The sequence below is a fragment of the Talpa occidentalis genome, unplaced genomic scaffold, assembly GCF_014898055.3.
Source record: "Talpa occidentalis isolate TD23 unplaced genomic scaffold, MPIMG_talOcc4v2.1 talOcc4.6, whole genome shotgun sequence".
NCBI lineage: Eukaryota > Metazoa > Chordata > Mammalia > Eulipotyphla > Talpidae > Talpa > Talpa occidentalis.
Window position 1 is genome coordinate 71,298,989 of NW_023604972.1, and position 17,021 is coordinate 71,316,009.

Consider the following 17,021-nt stretch of genomic DNA (forward strand, 5'->3'; position numbering starts at 1 on the left):
GTTTAGTCATAGATTATCATTTCATTTGTTTCTTACTAATCATAAATATCTGTGATATTTAAAATGTGGAAAATATATGTATATTTTTAAAGATTTATATTTTTTACGCATACAAGAACTGGGGCACTGGCCAGAGGTGTGGGGTGGTGGTGGGAGGATTCACCAGAGACAAAGTGGGGAGCCGAACAGGCAGATCTACTGCAATACACTGCTGAGGGGAGCAGCAGCAAATCAGGGGAGGTCTTCTGGGCCCTGTGGGTAGCTTCCTGGCCAGGGATCGACCTCGTGCAGAGACTGTGGATACTTCACAGCACTGCGCTTAATCCCTTGTACCACCGGGGAGGACCCAAAAATATATGCTCTTAAATTCATTTATCTCTGAAATATTTCCTAGTGAATATGACCCAGTGAACATTAAGGGAGATGCTTCTTGACTGACCAGGTTTTCAGTTCTTTTTATTTATCCTTTCAGCAGTTAAGTTGAACCAAAAACTGAGTGTTGAGAATATATATAGGTGATGATTATCCTGGTAAGCCTGATAAGATCAACTGATTTTTTTTCTTAGGCATTTGCAAGGGACAGCAATCCAAACTTATTTACTATCATTAAAGCTAATGGAAGACTACTTGATATATAACCTTGGGTAAATAACCCAACTTTTTGCCTCAGTTTCCTAATTTATAAAATGAAAATAATAACAACATCTGCCTTCCCTGCGTTTACGGAGGAAAAGTTTTTGGCATATAACAGTTGAAAAGAAACAATTGAAAATTAAAGTGAATAAACTAATGAGGAAAACATTCAACATTGTGTATAAAAGTTCCTTAAAACTCTTTAGTACTAATCTATTCATATTCTTTTATTAAAACAAAAATGTAAAATAATTTTGTGAAAGTAAATCTCACTTAAAAACTTTATATGATCCTTTTTACTACTTTCATACCAATGATAAATATTAAGATCAATAATCCTGTTTTTTTGATCTTTATTTTTTCCCTGCTGACCTCTTAAGGGTAATTTACTGAATTGTTTAAGCTAATCATTGAACAACTACAGTAGAGATTTTAATAAAATAATTTTAAAAAGCCCTATTGTAGCAGTCCACTAAATCAGGGATATATCCTATTGTACCTTATTATCAGTGCCCAAATTAGGGACTTTGAATTTTATTTTCCTAAATTAGTATAAGCGGTGTTCTATAAAGTTGTACCAATTTCTAACATTTATTTTTTCTAAGTCAGTGATGTCTGTTCAGTGAGGCTACTATTTGGGTATTTTATAACTCTATTGCTCATACTCTAGTTATATCATACTCTAGTTATAATGAATATTTTTGCTTTATTTTCTATAGTAGAAGAATCTATCAAGGTGACATTAGTGAAATAAATGAATTCATCTTTCAAACAATTCAGATATGAAAACCCTAACAAATAAACTGAACAAATTAGTTTCTTTATTTCACTTATCCTTTGGTAAAGTGGTTGGTTCAGGTTTTAATAGAAATACATAAATATGAAATGAAGAAGCTTGGCAATCTTTTTGATAAGGGCCTTTTTGATAGTGCCTTACTTGGTTGGATATTGGCTTTATATTTTAAATATTATTTTACTTTGCTTATATCATCCTCAGTTCACTCATTGAATTTTCATCATGTATTTGTTTATAAATTGTGGTTTTTATTGCAAGTATTCTTGTAAAAAGGAATTTCAACTTTATTTATTTGGTCTCTAACACATGAGGTCAGTCTTTATCCAAGAAAGATAGTAGGGCAGTGTTGCGCTCATGCTTTCTTAGACTTTCAAATTCATTCACACTGCTTTGTGAGAAATTTTATTTAAGGATCAGTGTGAATCTACTTCACTGAGTCTTGTGGTTTATACCTAAATAGTTATATTGTCCACAAATGAATACCATTTCTAAATCACCAGAACACACTGCCCAAATTAGAGAAACCAGATTTGGGGCTTAATGAGAATAAGCCCCAATTATAATGTAATTTAATGAAGGAATATGCTACTGAGTAAAATAAAATAGTAAGCAGAAGTCATTTATTAGTTAAAAAAATATGAGTTATAGTTAAATAGAATCCAATTTATTTTTATGAGCATTTAATTGATATAAAACATTGACAGTTACTTTCACTATATGGTTTTTAACATTTAAAAATATTTAAGTGTTTTATTTTTTAATTAATTCAACTATATTATGTACATACTATTTTCACTGCACTGGGGTAGGTCTTGTCAGCCATGGGAAGGGCCTGCATATGTACATATTTTATTTTCGTTCACAAACTTATTTTAAATGCAGTATACACCTACTGTGTCAATTGTTAATCACAGTTAATCCAAATAATCAGATTTTTATTTACAGTTTTTTAAAACATTGTGTCATATTTATAATAATGATTTAGAATCACTCCAAGATCTAAAGAAAGATAAATTCTGTCACATCTTTATTATATTCACGTTCTTTGAAAACAGGGAATTCATTTCCATAATGACTCTTATTAGACAAAAGTTAAGTTATTCATGAGACAGTGGGAGTGTGTGTTCTGAAATTTTATCTTGGAATCTCAATATTTAACTGAATTTGCGCCTATATATTATTACTCATTATTTCCCATAATGATTTTAGAAAAAGTTTGGTTTTACATTCCACTCCCCCTCTAGATACACTGGCCCAGTAATAGAGCTCAATAGAGTTCATTGTCTACAGGCAGTTGAGCTCCTCATATGTTTGCTCTCCAGCCCAGAGGTATCACAGGCATTTACACAAAAGCTGTTGATCACAGCATATTTACAAAACCTTCAGGAACATAGCTGTTTCCCTACTGTAGACATCTCTTCAATTGATTGTATCCCTGTGGGATTATTGGTCATCAAATTTTTTTTTCCTAAGAAAAAGCTATCCACTGGAGCTTCTCTGTTATAGTCCTTAGAGGAAATGCTTGGTTATTATGTTTGATCAGAGGTACTTTTTCAACATGCAATTGGCTATCTATCTTGGATCTTTAAAAAGGAAACAATATTCCTGTTCCTGAGAAAGCAGTTCGAGTTATGACTTCTATAGCTTTCATCGGATTCAAAAGAGAAAACAAGTTTGGTCAGCACCCTGGGAAGGTATAGGAATACGCTGGCAATTATTCCAGCATTTGGATTGTTATAAAGAGGTCCCATTAGACAGAATGCTTCTTTTTGATGTTGGAAACTGGCCTCCCCTTTGTCATTTTTTCCTTTTTTCTTTGTGCTAGTCCTATGTCTATTTCTCCTCAGATCCTTTCTTCTCTCTACCCATGCCCTTTTGTGCCATGAGGGACACTCTCTGCAGGCTGCTTTTAGTGGGGGGCAGGAAGGCCAAAGCAAGGGATAAGTTACCCTTTCTCGGGTGGTATTTCTGGCAACAGCTTTATATCCTCCATAGTTTCAGTCCTGGGGAGATCCCCAGTAGCTCCAGCTTGTACTGGATGATGCTGGCCTCTGGGTTCCAGTAACGCTGACTATTCCTTTTGTCACTCCAGCCTTGGGGTGGAGGTGGCCTCCTGACTTTGCAAAATCTCTGACTTGTATTGTCATTTCCAGTTTGTCTCCTCAGCTTCTACTTCATTGGAATAACCAATTGCCTTAATGAAATTCTGTTTTTGTAATTCAGTAAATACAGAGGTTTCTTTTTTCCTGGTATAAATCTTGACTGATGTACATTCCATTCTGTGTCATGCTGGGGTTTTTTTGCCGAGAACACCTTTAAAAGTACAAAACTGACATTTATTTCCTCTAAGAGAATCTTGTAACAATGAAGATCAAGGCACAAAACAGAAACTAGCACTTAATGTAAGATTTAAGTTACACTAGACCCTTCCTTAGACTTCCACTGTCTAAGCAGCTGTCCTGAGTTCAGATAAGCTGTAACTACTATGATAGGGAGGTAGCTAGTTATGTAACAATTAAGGAAAATGGAACTACAAAGTCATGTCAAATTGCAACATAGGAAAGAGGGTGAGTTGCTTAATTACTGGAAGATAGTTTTTTTTAATTTTATATATTTTTTATATAATTTTTCATTTTTGTACAATGTATGCATTTTCACCTCAGTTACAGCCCCCATGAAATTCCTACCACCAATTCACCCATGATTTATCATGATGGTCCCTTGAGCTCTTCCCACCCTGGTTTTGATCCTACTCCTTTCTCCCCCCACCCCCTGCAGAATATCTCTGGTTTATAGTTGTCTGTTGATTTTGATTTTTACTTTATTATAATTACTTTTTCCCCATTGACCCCTTATTTGGATCCTCTACATTCCTCCTATAAGTGAGACCATCCAGTATTTTTCTTTTTTTCCTCTGGCTTATTTCATTGAGCATGATCCCTTCCAGCTCCATCCATGTTGCTGCAAATGGCATGAGTTTATCTTTTTTGATTGTTGAATATTATTCCATTGTGTATATATACCACATCTTCTTGATCCAGTCATATATTTTTGGGCATTTGGATTGTTTCCATAGCTTACCCATTATAAATAGTGCTGTAATAAACATAGGGGTGCAGGTGTCCTTTTGGATTAATATTTTTGTGTCTTTTGGGTAGATACCTAGGAGTGGAATTGCTGGATCATATGGGAGCTCAATTTTTAGGAGGTTGGGGAACACCACTTATGGAAAGATAGTTTTTAATTTATGTTCCCAGCAAGAATAAAATCCAGATGTTTTCTCAGTGCTATAATCTATAATGTCAATTCACAAAAGAAGATGTAAAGAAAAATATTTGAATAAATAGGAAGATAGTTGTGCACTGATTATTTAAGTAATTGGTTATTAGTTACATGGTTTAATGATAACATTGATGGTTTTGAGTGACAATTACAAACAACATGCTACCATGCTAGTACTTGTTTTTTAATTTTCAAAAATCTTAATCATGCCTTTTATTGGTGTAAGAGGAATAAGTAACCCACAATACTAATTTTTCTTAAAAAAAGATTTATTTATTTATTTATACAAGCACTGGGTACAGTCAGAAGCGCGGGTTGGGAGAGTGAGAGAATTCACCAGAGCCAGAGGGGAGAGCAGAGCAGGCAGAGTGACAAAGTACACTGCTGAGGGGAGCAGCAGGAGGCAGGAGAGGTCTGTGCGCCATGTGGGACCCTCACCTAGCAGCCAGGGATCGAACCGGCGCTACAGAGCTTCTCAGCCCAGCGCTCAACTGCTGTGCCACCCGGGAGGCCCACCCACAATACTAATTTTAAAGTACATTATAAATTGATAATTTAAAGTTTTACTTTACATGTACACTATATTTTGTGATTTTTCAAAAAGATTTATTTGTTTATGCATACAAGAACTGGGGTACAGGCCACAGGTGTGGGGGATGAGAGAATTCACCAGAAACAGAGCGGGCAACAGAACAGACAGGTCTACCAAAATACACTGCTGAGGGGAGCAGCAGGCGAGTCAGGAGAGGTCTGCTGCACCATGTAGGTAGCTTCCTGGCGGGGAATGGAACTCGTGCTGCAATGGCTATGAATAGCTTCATAGCTTGTATCTTAACCACTTGCCCCACCAGGAAGACCCTATATTGTGATTATTTTTTTAAAGATTTATTTATTTATGCATACAAGAACCAGGGTACAGGCCAGATGTGTGGGAGGGTGAGATGATTCACCAGAGACAGAGCAGGGAGCAAAGCAGGCAGATCTACTGAAATATGCTGCCAAGGGGAGCAGTGGGCAAAACAGGAGAGGTCTGCCATGCCATGTGGGATTCTCCCTGGCCGGCCGGGATCGACAAACCTGCGCTGCAGAGGCTTCAGACAGCTTCACAGTGCTGTGCTCAACCAACCTGTGCCACCAGGGGAGGCCCAGTATATTGTGGTTTTAATTACATCTCAATTAGTTATGGCTTTGCAACTCATAGATCAACAGATAACAGTATTTCAGATGGATTGATTTTTGTATCAGAAGTAGTGATTTACTTTAGAAATCATTGTTAAGAAACTTTTGCAAATGATTTTTGAAAAATTTATATCCTCCACCTTAATGGTAATGTATGTTCTGTGTATCTAATAATGAAAACTTTACATCAACTTTTCTAATTATCGTTTCTTACTGATAACTGATATACTGCCTATAGAGTAGTTATTAACCTCAAATATTGTGTAATTTGTTTTCAGCTCTTAATATTGAATATGATTAGGGAAATCAGAAATTATAACTTACTGAGTTCTAATTTAAATGTGTTGTAAATTGAATATTGTTGCCACTCAAAACTGTTATTGTAGAACAAAATACAACCAAATAAAACATGTGGAATCTAATTCAGTGTTGGGAGAGTTCCTGACTTGGGTTTTAAGAATTTACCTTAACATATTCATCAAAATGTTTGAGTTGTCTAAGCTGTTTCATGCTTGGAAAGTGTTCATCCCTTCGTTATCAAGGATGATTGGGACACACTGATAATTCCAGGAGTAATTTAATCAGTGACAATGTCAGAAATGAAGATTGTTGAAGAAATAATATGTTTAACAAACCTGCATCCTCTTTTAAATGAGAGTCTCTGACTCCTTTGTTAATAGTAGGAAATCAAATGATTGATTCCTTTTTTTAGATTATTAATATCAGACTTGTCTTCCAACTAGAAGAGACATTTGAGGTCTGCAGGTAGTAAGGGGTAAGAGGATGCATTATATGTACATTTTGCCATGTGTATGGAAAGAAAGAAAAATGCTGAATGTATGCCTAAGTTAGCCATCTTTTTTCTGGTTAACACAGAGTGCTCCAGACCAATGGGGTGAGCCTTAAAGAGAACCTGCATGTACCTATTGACAGGATATCATGGTGTTCTTCCATGTGTGAGGAAATCTTTTTCTAGTAGTATAGAAGGCCCATAGGTTGGGAATTAGTTCAAGTGGTGGTTGTCCTGGTGCCAGGGCTTTCTAGCTCATCCTCTCTGTCACAGCACCTGATCACAGAATAAGAGGACCAGTTTCTGAAATTAAGGTTTAGGTGTGTTTTACTCTAAGCTCTGGCTTTAGGCCAGAAAGTATAAGGCTATGAGATTTTTTGATGTTTAGGTGATTCCTACTTGCATATTTTAAACCAAAAAGAAAATAAAATGATAACATCTTATTTACAGAGCAATTTTGTATTATATTTGGTATGCCAGAAAGTAGAAATATATGTCAGAATATTTATTCAAATTAAAAATCATTAATGTCATTCTTTTGTTTTTCAGCTACATTTGACTGTTTTGCTTTAATATTGTAAAAACAAGAGGTCAGCATACAGGTCACTTGGCTTGGATTTGATTATCTTTTGTTTTGGGCTAATGACATTTCAATTATTGTACTGCTTTAAACAAATGATGCTGTAAAACTTTTATATAGAATATATTTCGAAAACTTTCTATACATTGATGTGTGACCTGTGGATGCAAGTGACTGAAATGGATTCAAAATTCTACAAACTGTCTCTCCCTATTTGATTGAGCTCTAAGCTTGCTATGATGAAATAAAAGAGAAGTACACAGCCAGTCCAATTAGATAAAGTATTCGTGCCTTGATCACATTCACATTTGACTTAATTTACTCTTAATTTATATAAGCTTTGATTTTTTTTTTCTTATTTAAGTGAAACAGTGTGAACATTTTATTTTTTAATTGAAGGCAAGTTCGGTTTCTTAGCTCCTGCTGGGTAAGAAAGTGACAGGGCTCTTAGAGCTGTTAACTTTAAGTGCTGTTTGTAGTTCGTTATGAACTCTAGAAACCGTATGTGGAGAAAAGAAAGGAATTTAGTAGAAAGAAAAATCCTAGAAAAAAGTCAATTAGAGACTGTGCTATCTGCCAGAGTGAAAGAAGAGTAGTGGAGCATCCATTCTGAATCGGTATACTAGGAAACAGAAATCCAATTAACAAATTAACATTTCTGCAGCAGAAAACAGTGATTAAAATTTTGGTGAACTACTCAAAATTCCTGCCTCACACATCAATACTCTGACAACTACAGTGGCTTTTAAAAAAAATTATTTTAAGAACAGATTTATAAATAGAGAGCTGATTATGCTTCTTGTTCTAAAATGACCTCTAATCATGTGAAATGAGTATGTTGTTTTTGATGATTAATGCTCATGTATTAGTGAAATTACTAAATATATTGCTTTAAAAATACTGCAGCTTGAGAGGTACAGTTCCTGTAGTTGATATAGTTAAAAGAATGGAGACCTGATTTCTGGAAACACAGATAAATGAAATTATCTTTAAAGTTTTGATCCTGATTTCAGATTTACTCATTCAGCAGTGCGCATTTAATAAATGTGTTTGATGCGTCCAGTACTCTGTTAAGCACTAGTGACATAAAGATGAATAATAGATGGTCCTGTACTGAAGTAGTTTGTCTTTGACTCTAGTGGGAAGAACATCCACTTAATTAGACCAAATGATAAAGCAGTGCATTTAAGGCCATGTTTGGAGAATGAACATAATCAGTGGATATACAGAGGTCAGAGTCTTTTAGTTTGACCATGAACATTCTAGTTGGCTATATGGAATATGTGTGTTAGAAATGTGAAGACTGAATAATTATATGTGCTTCCATAGGAAATGACACTGCCTTAAAACTCCCCCAGGTAGTTCAGAACAATTGCATTTTTTTTTATTTTTTGAATTCTGCTAACCCACTATGCATTGTTTTATTACTATGTATACTTGCATATTTTTTTTAAAGATTTATTTATTTATACAAGCACTGGGTATAGTCAGAAATGCTGGAGGGTGAGAGAATTCACCAGAGCCAGAGCTGGGAACAGAATAGGCAGACTGATGAAACACACTGCTGAGGGGAGCAGCGGGAGGCAGGAGAGGTCTGCGCACCATGTGGGACCCTTGCCCGGCGGCCGGGGATCGAACTGGCGCTGCAGAGGCTGCGGGCAGCTTTGCAACACAGTGCTCAACTGCTGTGCCACCGGCGAGGCCCTATACTTGCATATTAACTTGATTAATAATTAATATTTTTTACTCACCATAAATTATAAAGCTACCAATTATACCTATCTAACCTAATGAATTTAGCACATTTGTATATTATTAATACATTTATATATTAAATTTAGATGTATAAATGCTACTGAAGTACTGATGACCTGCAAATTTATTTGATATTTCTCCTTGGGTATCTTACAGTCATCTCAGCTATAACATATTCAAAACCAAACTCTTTTCTTATCTACTCCCAAGCCATCATAGTTAATTGCAACAATATCTCAAGTTGCTCAAATAAAAAAAAAAATTAACTATCCTTAATTATTCCTTTTTTCTCATGTTCCATAACTTATTTGTCAAGAAATTCTGTTGGTTCTACTTTCTAGTATATCTAGAATCTGATTACTTCTTACTACCTCCAGTTGCTGTCACTTTGGTGCAAGTCACTGATACTGCCTGACTGGATCAGTTCAATAAAGCCTCTTCCAATTCTGCTCTTCCTCCTAGACTCACAGAAGTTAAGATAATCGTTTTAATGTGTAAGTTAGATCATGTCACACTTCTGCTTAAAATGTTCCAGGAGCTCCCACATTCCTTACCATAGCCTCCAAGGCCTCCTTCACCTTCCCTTTTTCACTTACCCTTTGGCTATGTCTCCTGTTAGTCTCCCTCTACTCTCTCTGCTCTAGCACCTCTGGTTCCTACTAATCTGCCAAAACTCTAGACCAGTTCTCATCTCATGGTCTTTGCATTAACCCTTGACCTCGACATCAGCATGGTTTTGTTTTTTGCTCTCCCTCCTCCTTCAAATCTTTGCTCAAATATAATTTTTTCAGGGCCTCCCCTGGTGGTGCAGGCAGTTGAGCGCCGCATTGTGACGCTGTCCACAGCCTCTGCAACTCCGGTTCGACCCTGGCCGGCCGGCGAGGGTTCCACATGGCGTGGCAGACCTCTCTTGTCGCGCCCACTGCTCCCCTCAGCAGTGTATTTCAGTCAGTCTGCCTGTTCTGTTCCCCGCTCTGTCTCTGGTGAATCCTCTCACCCTCCCACGCATCTGGCCTGTACCCCAGTTCTTGTGTAAATGAATAAATAAATCTTTAAAAAATATATAATTTTTCAGTGAGGTCATCTGTGTCTGCCTATTTAAAATGATTTTCCATCTTCCTTCCCTCTGCTGTTTTCCACCTGCCTTGCTTTATTATTTTTTCTATAGTGCTTAACACCTTTTAACATACTATATAATTTGCTTACTTATTTTATTTATTGTTCCCAACCCCCACTGATTAGGGATAAAAACACCCTATGGACAAGTATTTCTATTTGTTTGTTCATGTTGTATTTTTGGCAGCTAGAATAGTTTCTTGTACATAATAGGAGACTAGTCAGTAGTTATTGACCCCATGAATATTATCTTTTGCATAGTTTTTTGAGTTATTGACGAAGCTGAGCTTCACGAATTATTTTTATACTTTCAGCAATAACTGGGTTTAAATATCAGTAACTCTGCATGAGAGAAGTGGTTCCCACTTCAAGCTCAAATCAGCTGTGTATCTATTTTAGAAATACTAATGACTGGCCTTACCTCATGCCAGTTAAATCTGAGTCTCTAAGGATGGGGAATGGTCATTGAGTATTTTTTGTTCATTTGTTTCCCATTTCCTAATATACAGCCTAATATACAGGGTTAGAGTCTGGTGCTCAGGAAACATTTAAATAAGAGTGAACAAATGAGTGAAAATGTACTCTACCCGTATTTGGACCAGCTCAAGCATTAAGATTAGGTGTTAAACATTGGGTTGTTGGAACAGTCATGATGCATTTTCACTCGACAAAGAGAAAAAAGTATATCATGACTTTTCTGATAACCCAGTATTTGGCATGAGAAACTGGTCTTGGGTAGCATGACTCAGGAAGGACTGGTGGGGGAAGGGGAGGAGAATGGGTAAGGGAAGGTGAAGGAAATGGAGACAACATTATAGTGGGGAGGGAAGGTTGCTTCCTGGTCCTGTGGGAGTTATGTTAATTGGGATTACTAATGGGCATCATTATGTTGGTGGCTGCTTGGTTTATGATTTGTTAGGCAAATTTATTGTATTTCCAAGATTCACTGATTTTTTCTCTGTCTAAAGTAATCAGCAAGAGAGAGAAGTTTTAAAATAATGAGCCCAGTTCTCTGAGCACAATGAGAACAACTTCTCAAAATTTGAAAAAAGAAATTTGAGTGTGCTTGATAAATTTCAAGTAGTAATAAGGATAGACAGTAAAGGGCCTTGATAGGATTCTCTTTTGCAATGAAATAATTTCGTTCACTGAAGTTTTCAAATAGAGATATGGTCAAAGTTATTTAAGGAAGATTAATATGATAATTTCACTTGTAATGAGGCAAGGAGTTAGAAGGGACAGCTCTGAGGAAAAACTACAGTAAAATATCTTAGTAAACACAAGAGAAATGTGAATAAAATGGCAAATTATAAGCTCCAGTAGAAGAATATCAAAATCAAATAGGCCTTGGATTTGGAAATAATGCAAAGAGACAGCAGCCTGGTACGATTAGGAAAGCATCTCCATGGAAGGAATACATGGAAAAGAGGCCAGAAATTTAACATAGTAGAGATCGTGGGTGTAAAAGCATTCAACACTTCTGTAGCTCCTAATTTCATGGTTAGAATTAGCCATTTTTATTGTCTTTGCCAGGATTTCGGGCTATTTAAAAGTATTCAGTTCTACTCTAAGCTACTCATTTTATGAGCTACTAGGATTTGCCTGCTGTCCTAAATGTGGCTTATCTAACTTTTATTATCATTTCCATTCTCCAGTGTCAGTTTTAACTATCAGACCTAGTTGATGAGCAGACTAGAGATGCTCATTCTTCTCTCCCTTATTCAAATAAATCCTGTTCCAAATTTAGATACTACATCTGTCCAGGTGTATAAGATGTTCTGTGCTCAGGGAAAGCAGTTTTACCTCTGCTCTTTTTCTTTCCTTTCCCAGCAGTTTAAGTTTATTTACTGTTTTTTTTTTCTTTCTATTTTTACCATGCAAGACTTGTTCTACATCCCTCTTCACTTTGTCATTGTGTCACTTTCCTTTCCTGAATAGGAAGCTCTCCTCTGTTTATTTTAACTGTCTTTCTCTGACCCTCCTGTCTCCCTGTGCCTTTGGTCTCTCATGTGATCTCCATCTTGGCAGATGAGTATGTGGTACTGATCTACAGCCCCAGGCACCCCGATTTCAGCAAGACTGTCTGTCTTAACCCTTGATATTTCCCCTTAAACTGAATGAAGAAGGTGCAAACTCATAAATGAAACATTTTACTATAAAGCTACTTAAAATGAAGGTCTTCCAGGAGCTATCCACACAGTTTTCCACTTAACCAGGAAATGTTTCCCCTCTACATTCAAAAAATTCATGTTGTTGTATTATGTTAGAGTTTACACTAACTGATAAATATCTTAAACTTGGGGGGGGTGGGCAAGAGGGGAGATTACAACTGATTGCTAGGAAACCTAGTCCTAATAAAGCCAATATCTGCAGGGCTGGCAAGAAGTAATTTAGGTTCTAGTTGATATTTGAGCATAATTAACTATAAAAAAAGTTCAAATTTCAAAATATCCCCTCCAGCTGGAGTCACACAAATTATCATTGTTAGCCTGAAACAGTGACACATCCCAGCTGCCTTTGCCAAAGTGGCGTGTGAGTCCTCTTACATTACTTCATTCACTGTTGTCAACCTGCATAATTGAGGATTTTGTTTCAGTTTTTACTTTTCCAGAGTCTCAAAAAAAATATTTGGATGCCATTTGAAGTCTTTTTATAATTCTCCAAGACTGTGTTTCCTAGGTAACATTTCAATGTCTCATTTTATACTTAAGTACATACATGGCCATACCAATTATTGACTAATTTTAGTCTTTAACTTGAATTAGTTGTAAGTAATATTTTTCTCCAATAAAAGTAGTATTAAAATGAGAATTGATTATCTACATTCTACATTCTGACTTAGGTTTCTTTTAAAAAAATACCCTACTAAATGTTAAAAATTTGAGCGAAGAATTGGAATATCTTGATTGTATGACTTTGCTTATTCAAATCCTCTGGAATTTGTATAATCCAAGACTTTCAGTGAATATACAAAGAAAGTAAGTTTAATTAAAATGTCAGTTTCCTATATGTACTTATTTATTTCAAACTATGAACGATTATTTTAGGTAACATTTTATGAAACACTGGAGGGCACTATTGTGAAATTTCCATAGCAAGAAGAGGAATGTGATGAATTTGACAGAACTGCTTATGGAATTTTGAATAAAAATGTCATGTCTCATAGAGGTGCTTGGTACTTGTTTTGTAATGATGCCAATTGCACAGAATTAGCCTCCTGGACTACAATTGGATACTGCCATAGTTCAAGTACAGCTGACCAAAATGTGCACATGAGTGTGGTCAGTGATAGTCAGCTTATAACAAAATGAGCAAAATGAGTCTTAATTGAATCCTAGAGTTTAACATTCTTCAAAATCTCAGTAGAAATACTGGAATGTGAGCTTTGGAATGAATCTCTTTCCTCTGGTAGCAGTTTATGCTCCTTTGGAAGGGTGAGAATTGTTCCATTTATGGACAGTAAATACAGGGCAGTATCTGTCACACAGGGCCAGTGTCTTCAGTGGTCCCATGTGCTCTGAGAAATGGTCCTGGATGTAGGATATTTAAAGCTCTGGAGTCAATTGAATGGAATTAGTTTTATCACATGTGGATAGTTACTGGAATTGTTTCTTGCTATTCTGTTTGTTCTAGAAGGTATCTTTGGTTTTTCTCAAATCTGTAAAATAGTTTAGATTTGCTAACCTCTTTCTTCCCATTATCTGTACTTTATTAAGTTAGTCAGATCTCTGGTCCTCGGTTATCTTCTCTAATGTGAGGTGGCAGACTAGCACAAACAACTTTAATTTTTCTTCTCAACATATTTTTTGTATCCTTTTGCTATGTCCTGGTGATTTTTTTTGTTATGGTAAATTTATATAATAAAGTTTACCTTTTTAACTATTTATAAGTGAACAGCTTAGGTGGGATTAAATACAATCACACTCTTGTGATGAAGAGAAATTTTACAGAGAAGAAAGTTAAGAGGTGTAGAATGTACATAGAAAAATTTGTATCAGAAGCTGAGCTGGACCCAAATATACATGTGTAGGGGATATTGATGTGACTAGATAAAATATTTATTCTTTTATGTCTTTCTAATGCCAAGGGTAATTAGGAAAATAAAGTGATGTGGTATGCATGTTATATGTGACTATAGTTAACATTTCACATATGTATATGGTTACATAGAGTAAAACATCCTTAATATTCATAAGTTTAATATACATGCTTCAAAGTATTATCAAGCATCCCTATGGGTGCATTTCATGTGTTTATTTCTGATTTTATTTTAAATGCCTGAACTTGCTATATGGATAAGAGTTCAGTGAACCACTGGTCACTTGCTACTCAAGAAGGCTATTTGTTTCTTTACATGACCCACATAGTATATCTATGACAGTAATGAAAACTGTTTCAGTGCCAGTTTAAAAAAGACCCTATAAAGAAAGCTAAGTGTAAAAATTAGGTGACTTTAAAAAATGGTGAAAATAGCAGTAGAGGGAACATGCTGTGTTCATTGTTAAGAGAGACATTGATAAGAGGGTTACCAAATTTTAACAGTGACTCTGGTCCTTGACATGTACAAGTTCATCTTTACTTAATCATGAATAAGAAAATTAGACAAGCAAAACTCGTTTAGCAACTTCTTGAGCCCCAATGCAAAATATTGTGAAAAATAAGACTTTAGTGAAAGTAAAATGACAGATAACTTGTAGTATTAATATATGTATAGGAAAAATGTGACTGTTGAAAAATGTGAATTGAGTGAAAATCAGGGACTGTCCAAACATATTCATGAAATGTTTCCATTAAATCCATCTTCCCATGAGTGAGGACTGGTTTAAGAAACTTGGAGAGATTCTACCCATAACATGACAGAATAGGAAGGTTATAATAAACCCCTTCCTTAAATACAACTATAGAGAAACTAAATTTTTCTCTCAGAAAATTTCATCAGTTCATCCCCAGTGATGGGGAACTGTTTTACTTTGAGGTTGGTGGCTTGCTGTTGGGATGGAATAGGGAGAGAGAGAGTAAGGGATTTGTGGCCCAGGTAGTGACCATGCCAGTAGGCTGAAAAAGATGGGGGCCAGGCACAGATTATGTCAGCGCAAAGATTCATGCACAGGATATTACTTATTTTAGTGAGCTGGAGTGCATTACACACAGGCACTGGCACAGTTGTTTTAGTTGTCAAGAATCTGGCCTCCAGTAATGTGGCTATTGTAGCCCCCCTCCACATTCCCTGTTGTGAGATCTGAGGGAGAAAGGCCTGCTGTTCTGAGCACCTACAGAGAGGATGGCAAGGAGGTAGGGTCCTGGAATTTGAGGTTCCTGAAGCAGTGAAGACTGTTTACTCTGTAAAGAAAGATGTGGTAATGTAAATCTGTCAATCTAAAATATCTATCCTGCCCTACCAAGACTGATACAGTTCTTTGGAATTCAATATTCCCCTTCCCTCACCTTGTAACAGGTTAAATAAAGAAGATAAACTAACAAAATTAAAGCCACAGCATCCCAGCTGGAAAAGGCAAATAAGGAAGCACACATACTTAGGAGACAAGGAGCATCTGCAGACAAGATGGAAAAATGACAAAGAACAGAAATCCAGAGACCTATATGTGGACATAGCATTCAAGGACCTAACAGACAATGATTTTAGAATAATAGTCTTAAAAAAAGATCAACAAGGTCATAGGAGCTCAATCAAACACAGAAAAATAGGTGCAATATTTTAGAAAAGAGATTCAGGAACAAAAATTCTTCTTTATTAGAGAGATTGAAGATATTAAAAAGACCCCAAATAAAATTACCGCAAATATGGAAAGCATATTAAGGAAACTTTAACAGACAGAAGAGAATTTCGGAAATACACAGATGACTCAAGTAGAAGGAGAGAGAGAAATACGATTTAGGAAAAATAAAATAGAAATATCAGACTCCATCAGAAGAGGAAACATAAGAATAATGTGTATTACAGAAGGTGAAGAAAGAGAAAAGGGAGTGAAGGCCTTATTAAAAGAAAAAAGTAGTTGAGAACTTCCCATACCTAATGAAAGAATTGAATATGGAAATCCAGAAAGCTGAAACAACACCCAAATTTCTAAATACAAAACAACTTTCAAAACACATCACTGTTAAATTATGAAAAGCGACTGATAAAGAAAATATATTAAAATCTGTTAGGGAAAAAAAGAATGTAATACAAAAGCACCTTGATCAGACTTTAAACCGATCTCGTAGCAGGTACAGGCAAGGCTAGAAGAGACTGAATGACATTTTTCAATTCTTAATGTGTAAAAGCTAACAACCAAGAATGCTCTATGGTGCAAAATTATCATTCCAGTATGGTGGAGAAATAATGGCTTTTCTAGACCTGCCCTATAAGAAGTATTGAAAAGAAAAGAACAAAAGAGAAAAAAGCTTGAGATTACAATAGTAATCTGGAACCAGAGGTATAAATAAAATTTAATTTGATACAACAAAAACAAAACATTAAAAGGAGGAAGGAAAGGACAAATACTGTATAGTCAAATGATGATGAGCAAATACAAGTACATGAAAACTATTTGAGATAGTTTCATACAATCCTCTTTGTAGCTTTGCACAGTGACAGTATCGTAGCCAATGAGGTTTATTGAGGCACGATTATTGCGAATTGAAAACTTTTCCCATACAACCCTCTTTGTAACCATAAAATAAAAATCTACAAACAAGAAATAATGAAAATGAGAGAGCCATTAGGAAAACCATCCAAATGAAAAGGAGGATAGAAACACATGGAAAATGAAATAAGAGAAAGATAATACAACCAAAAGACAAACAAAAGAATGGCAGTAAATAAGCCCCATATATAAATAATCACTTAGACATGAGTGGTCTGATCTTGACAATTAAAAGACATAATG

The 17,021-nt window shown here is 35.7% G+C and overlaps 1 protein-coding gene and 1 non-coding gene across 2 annotated transcripts in view; both read left to right on the top strand.

Annotated features, from left to right (window-relative positions):
- Positions 1 to 17,021, top strand: part of FBXL17 (F-box and leucine rich repeat protein 17) — a 549,569-nt gene that overhangs the window by 178,158 nt on the left and 354,390 nt on the right.
- On the top strand, positions 16,712 to 16,853 carry LOC119230270 (U4 spliceosomal RNA). The gene has a single exon (XR_005121716.1). It is a non-coding gene; the product is annotated as a U4 spliceosomal RNA (small nuclear RNA).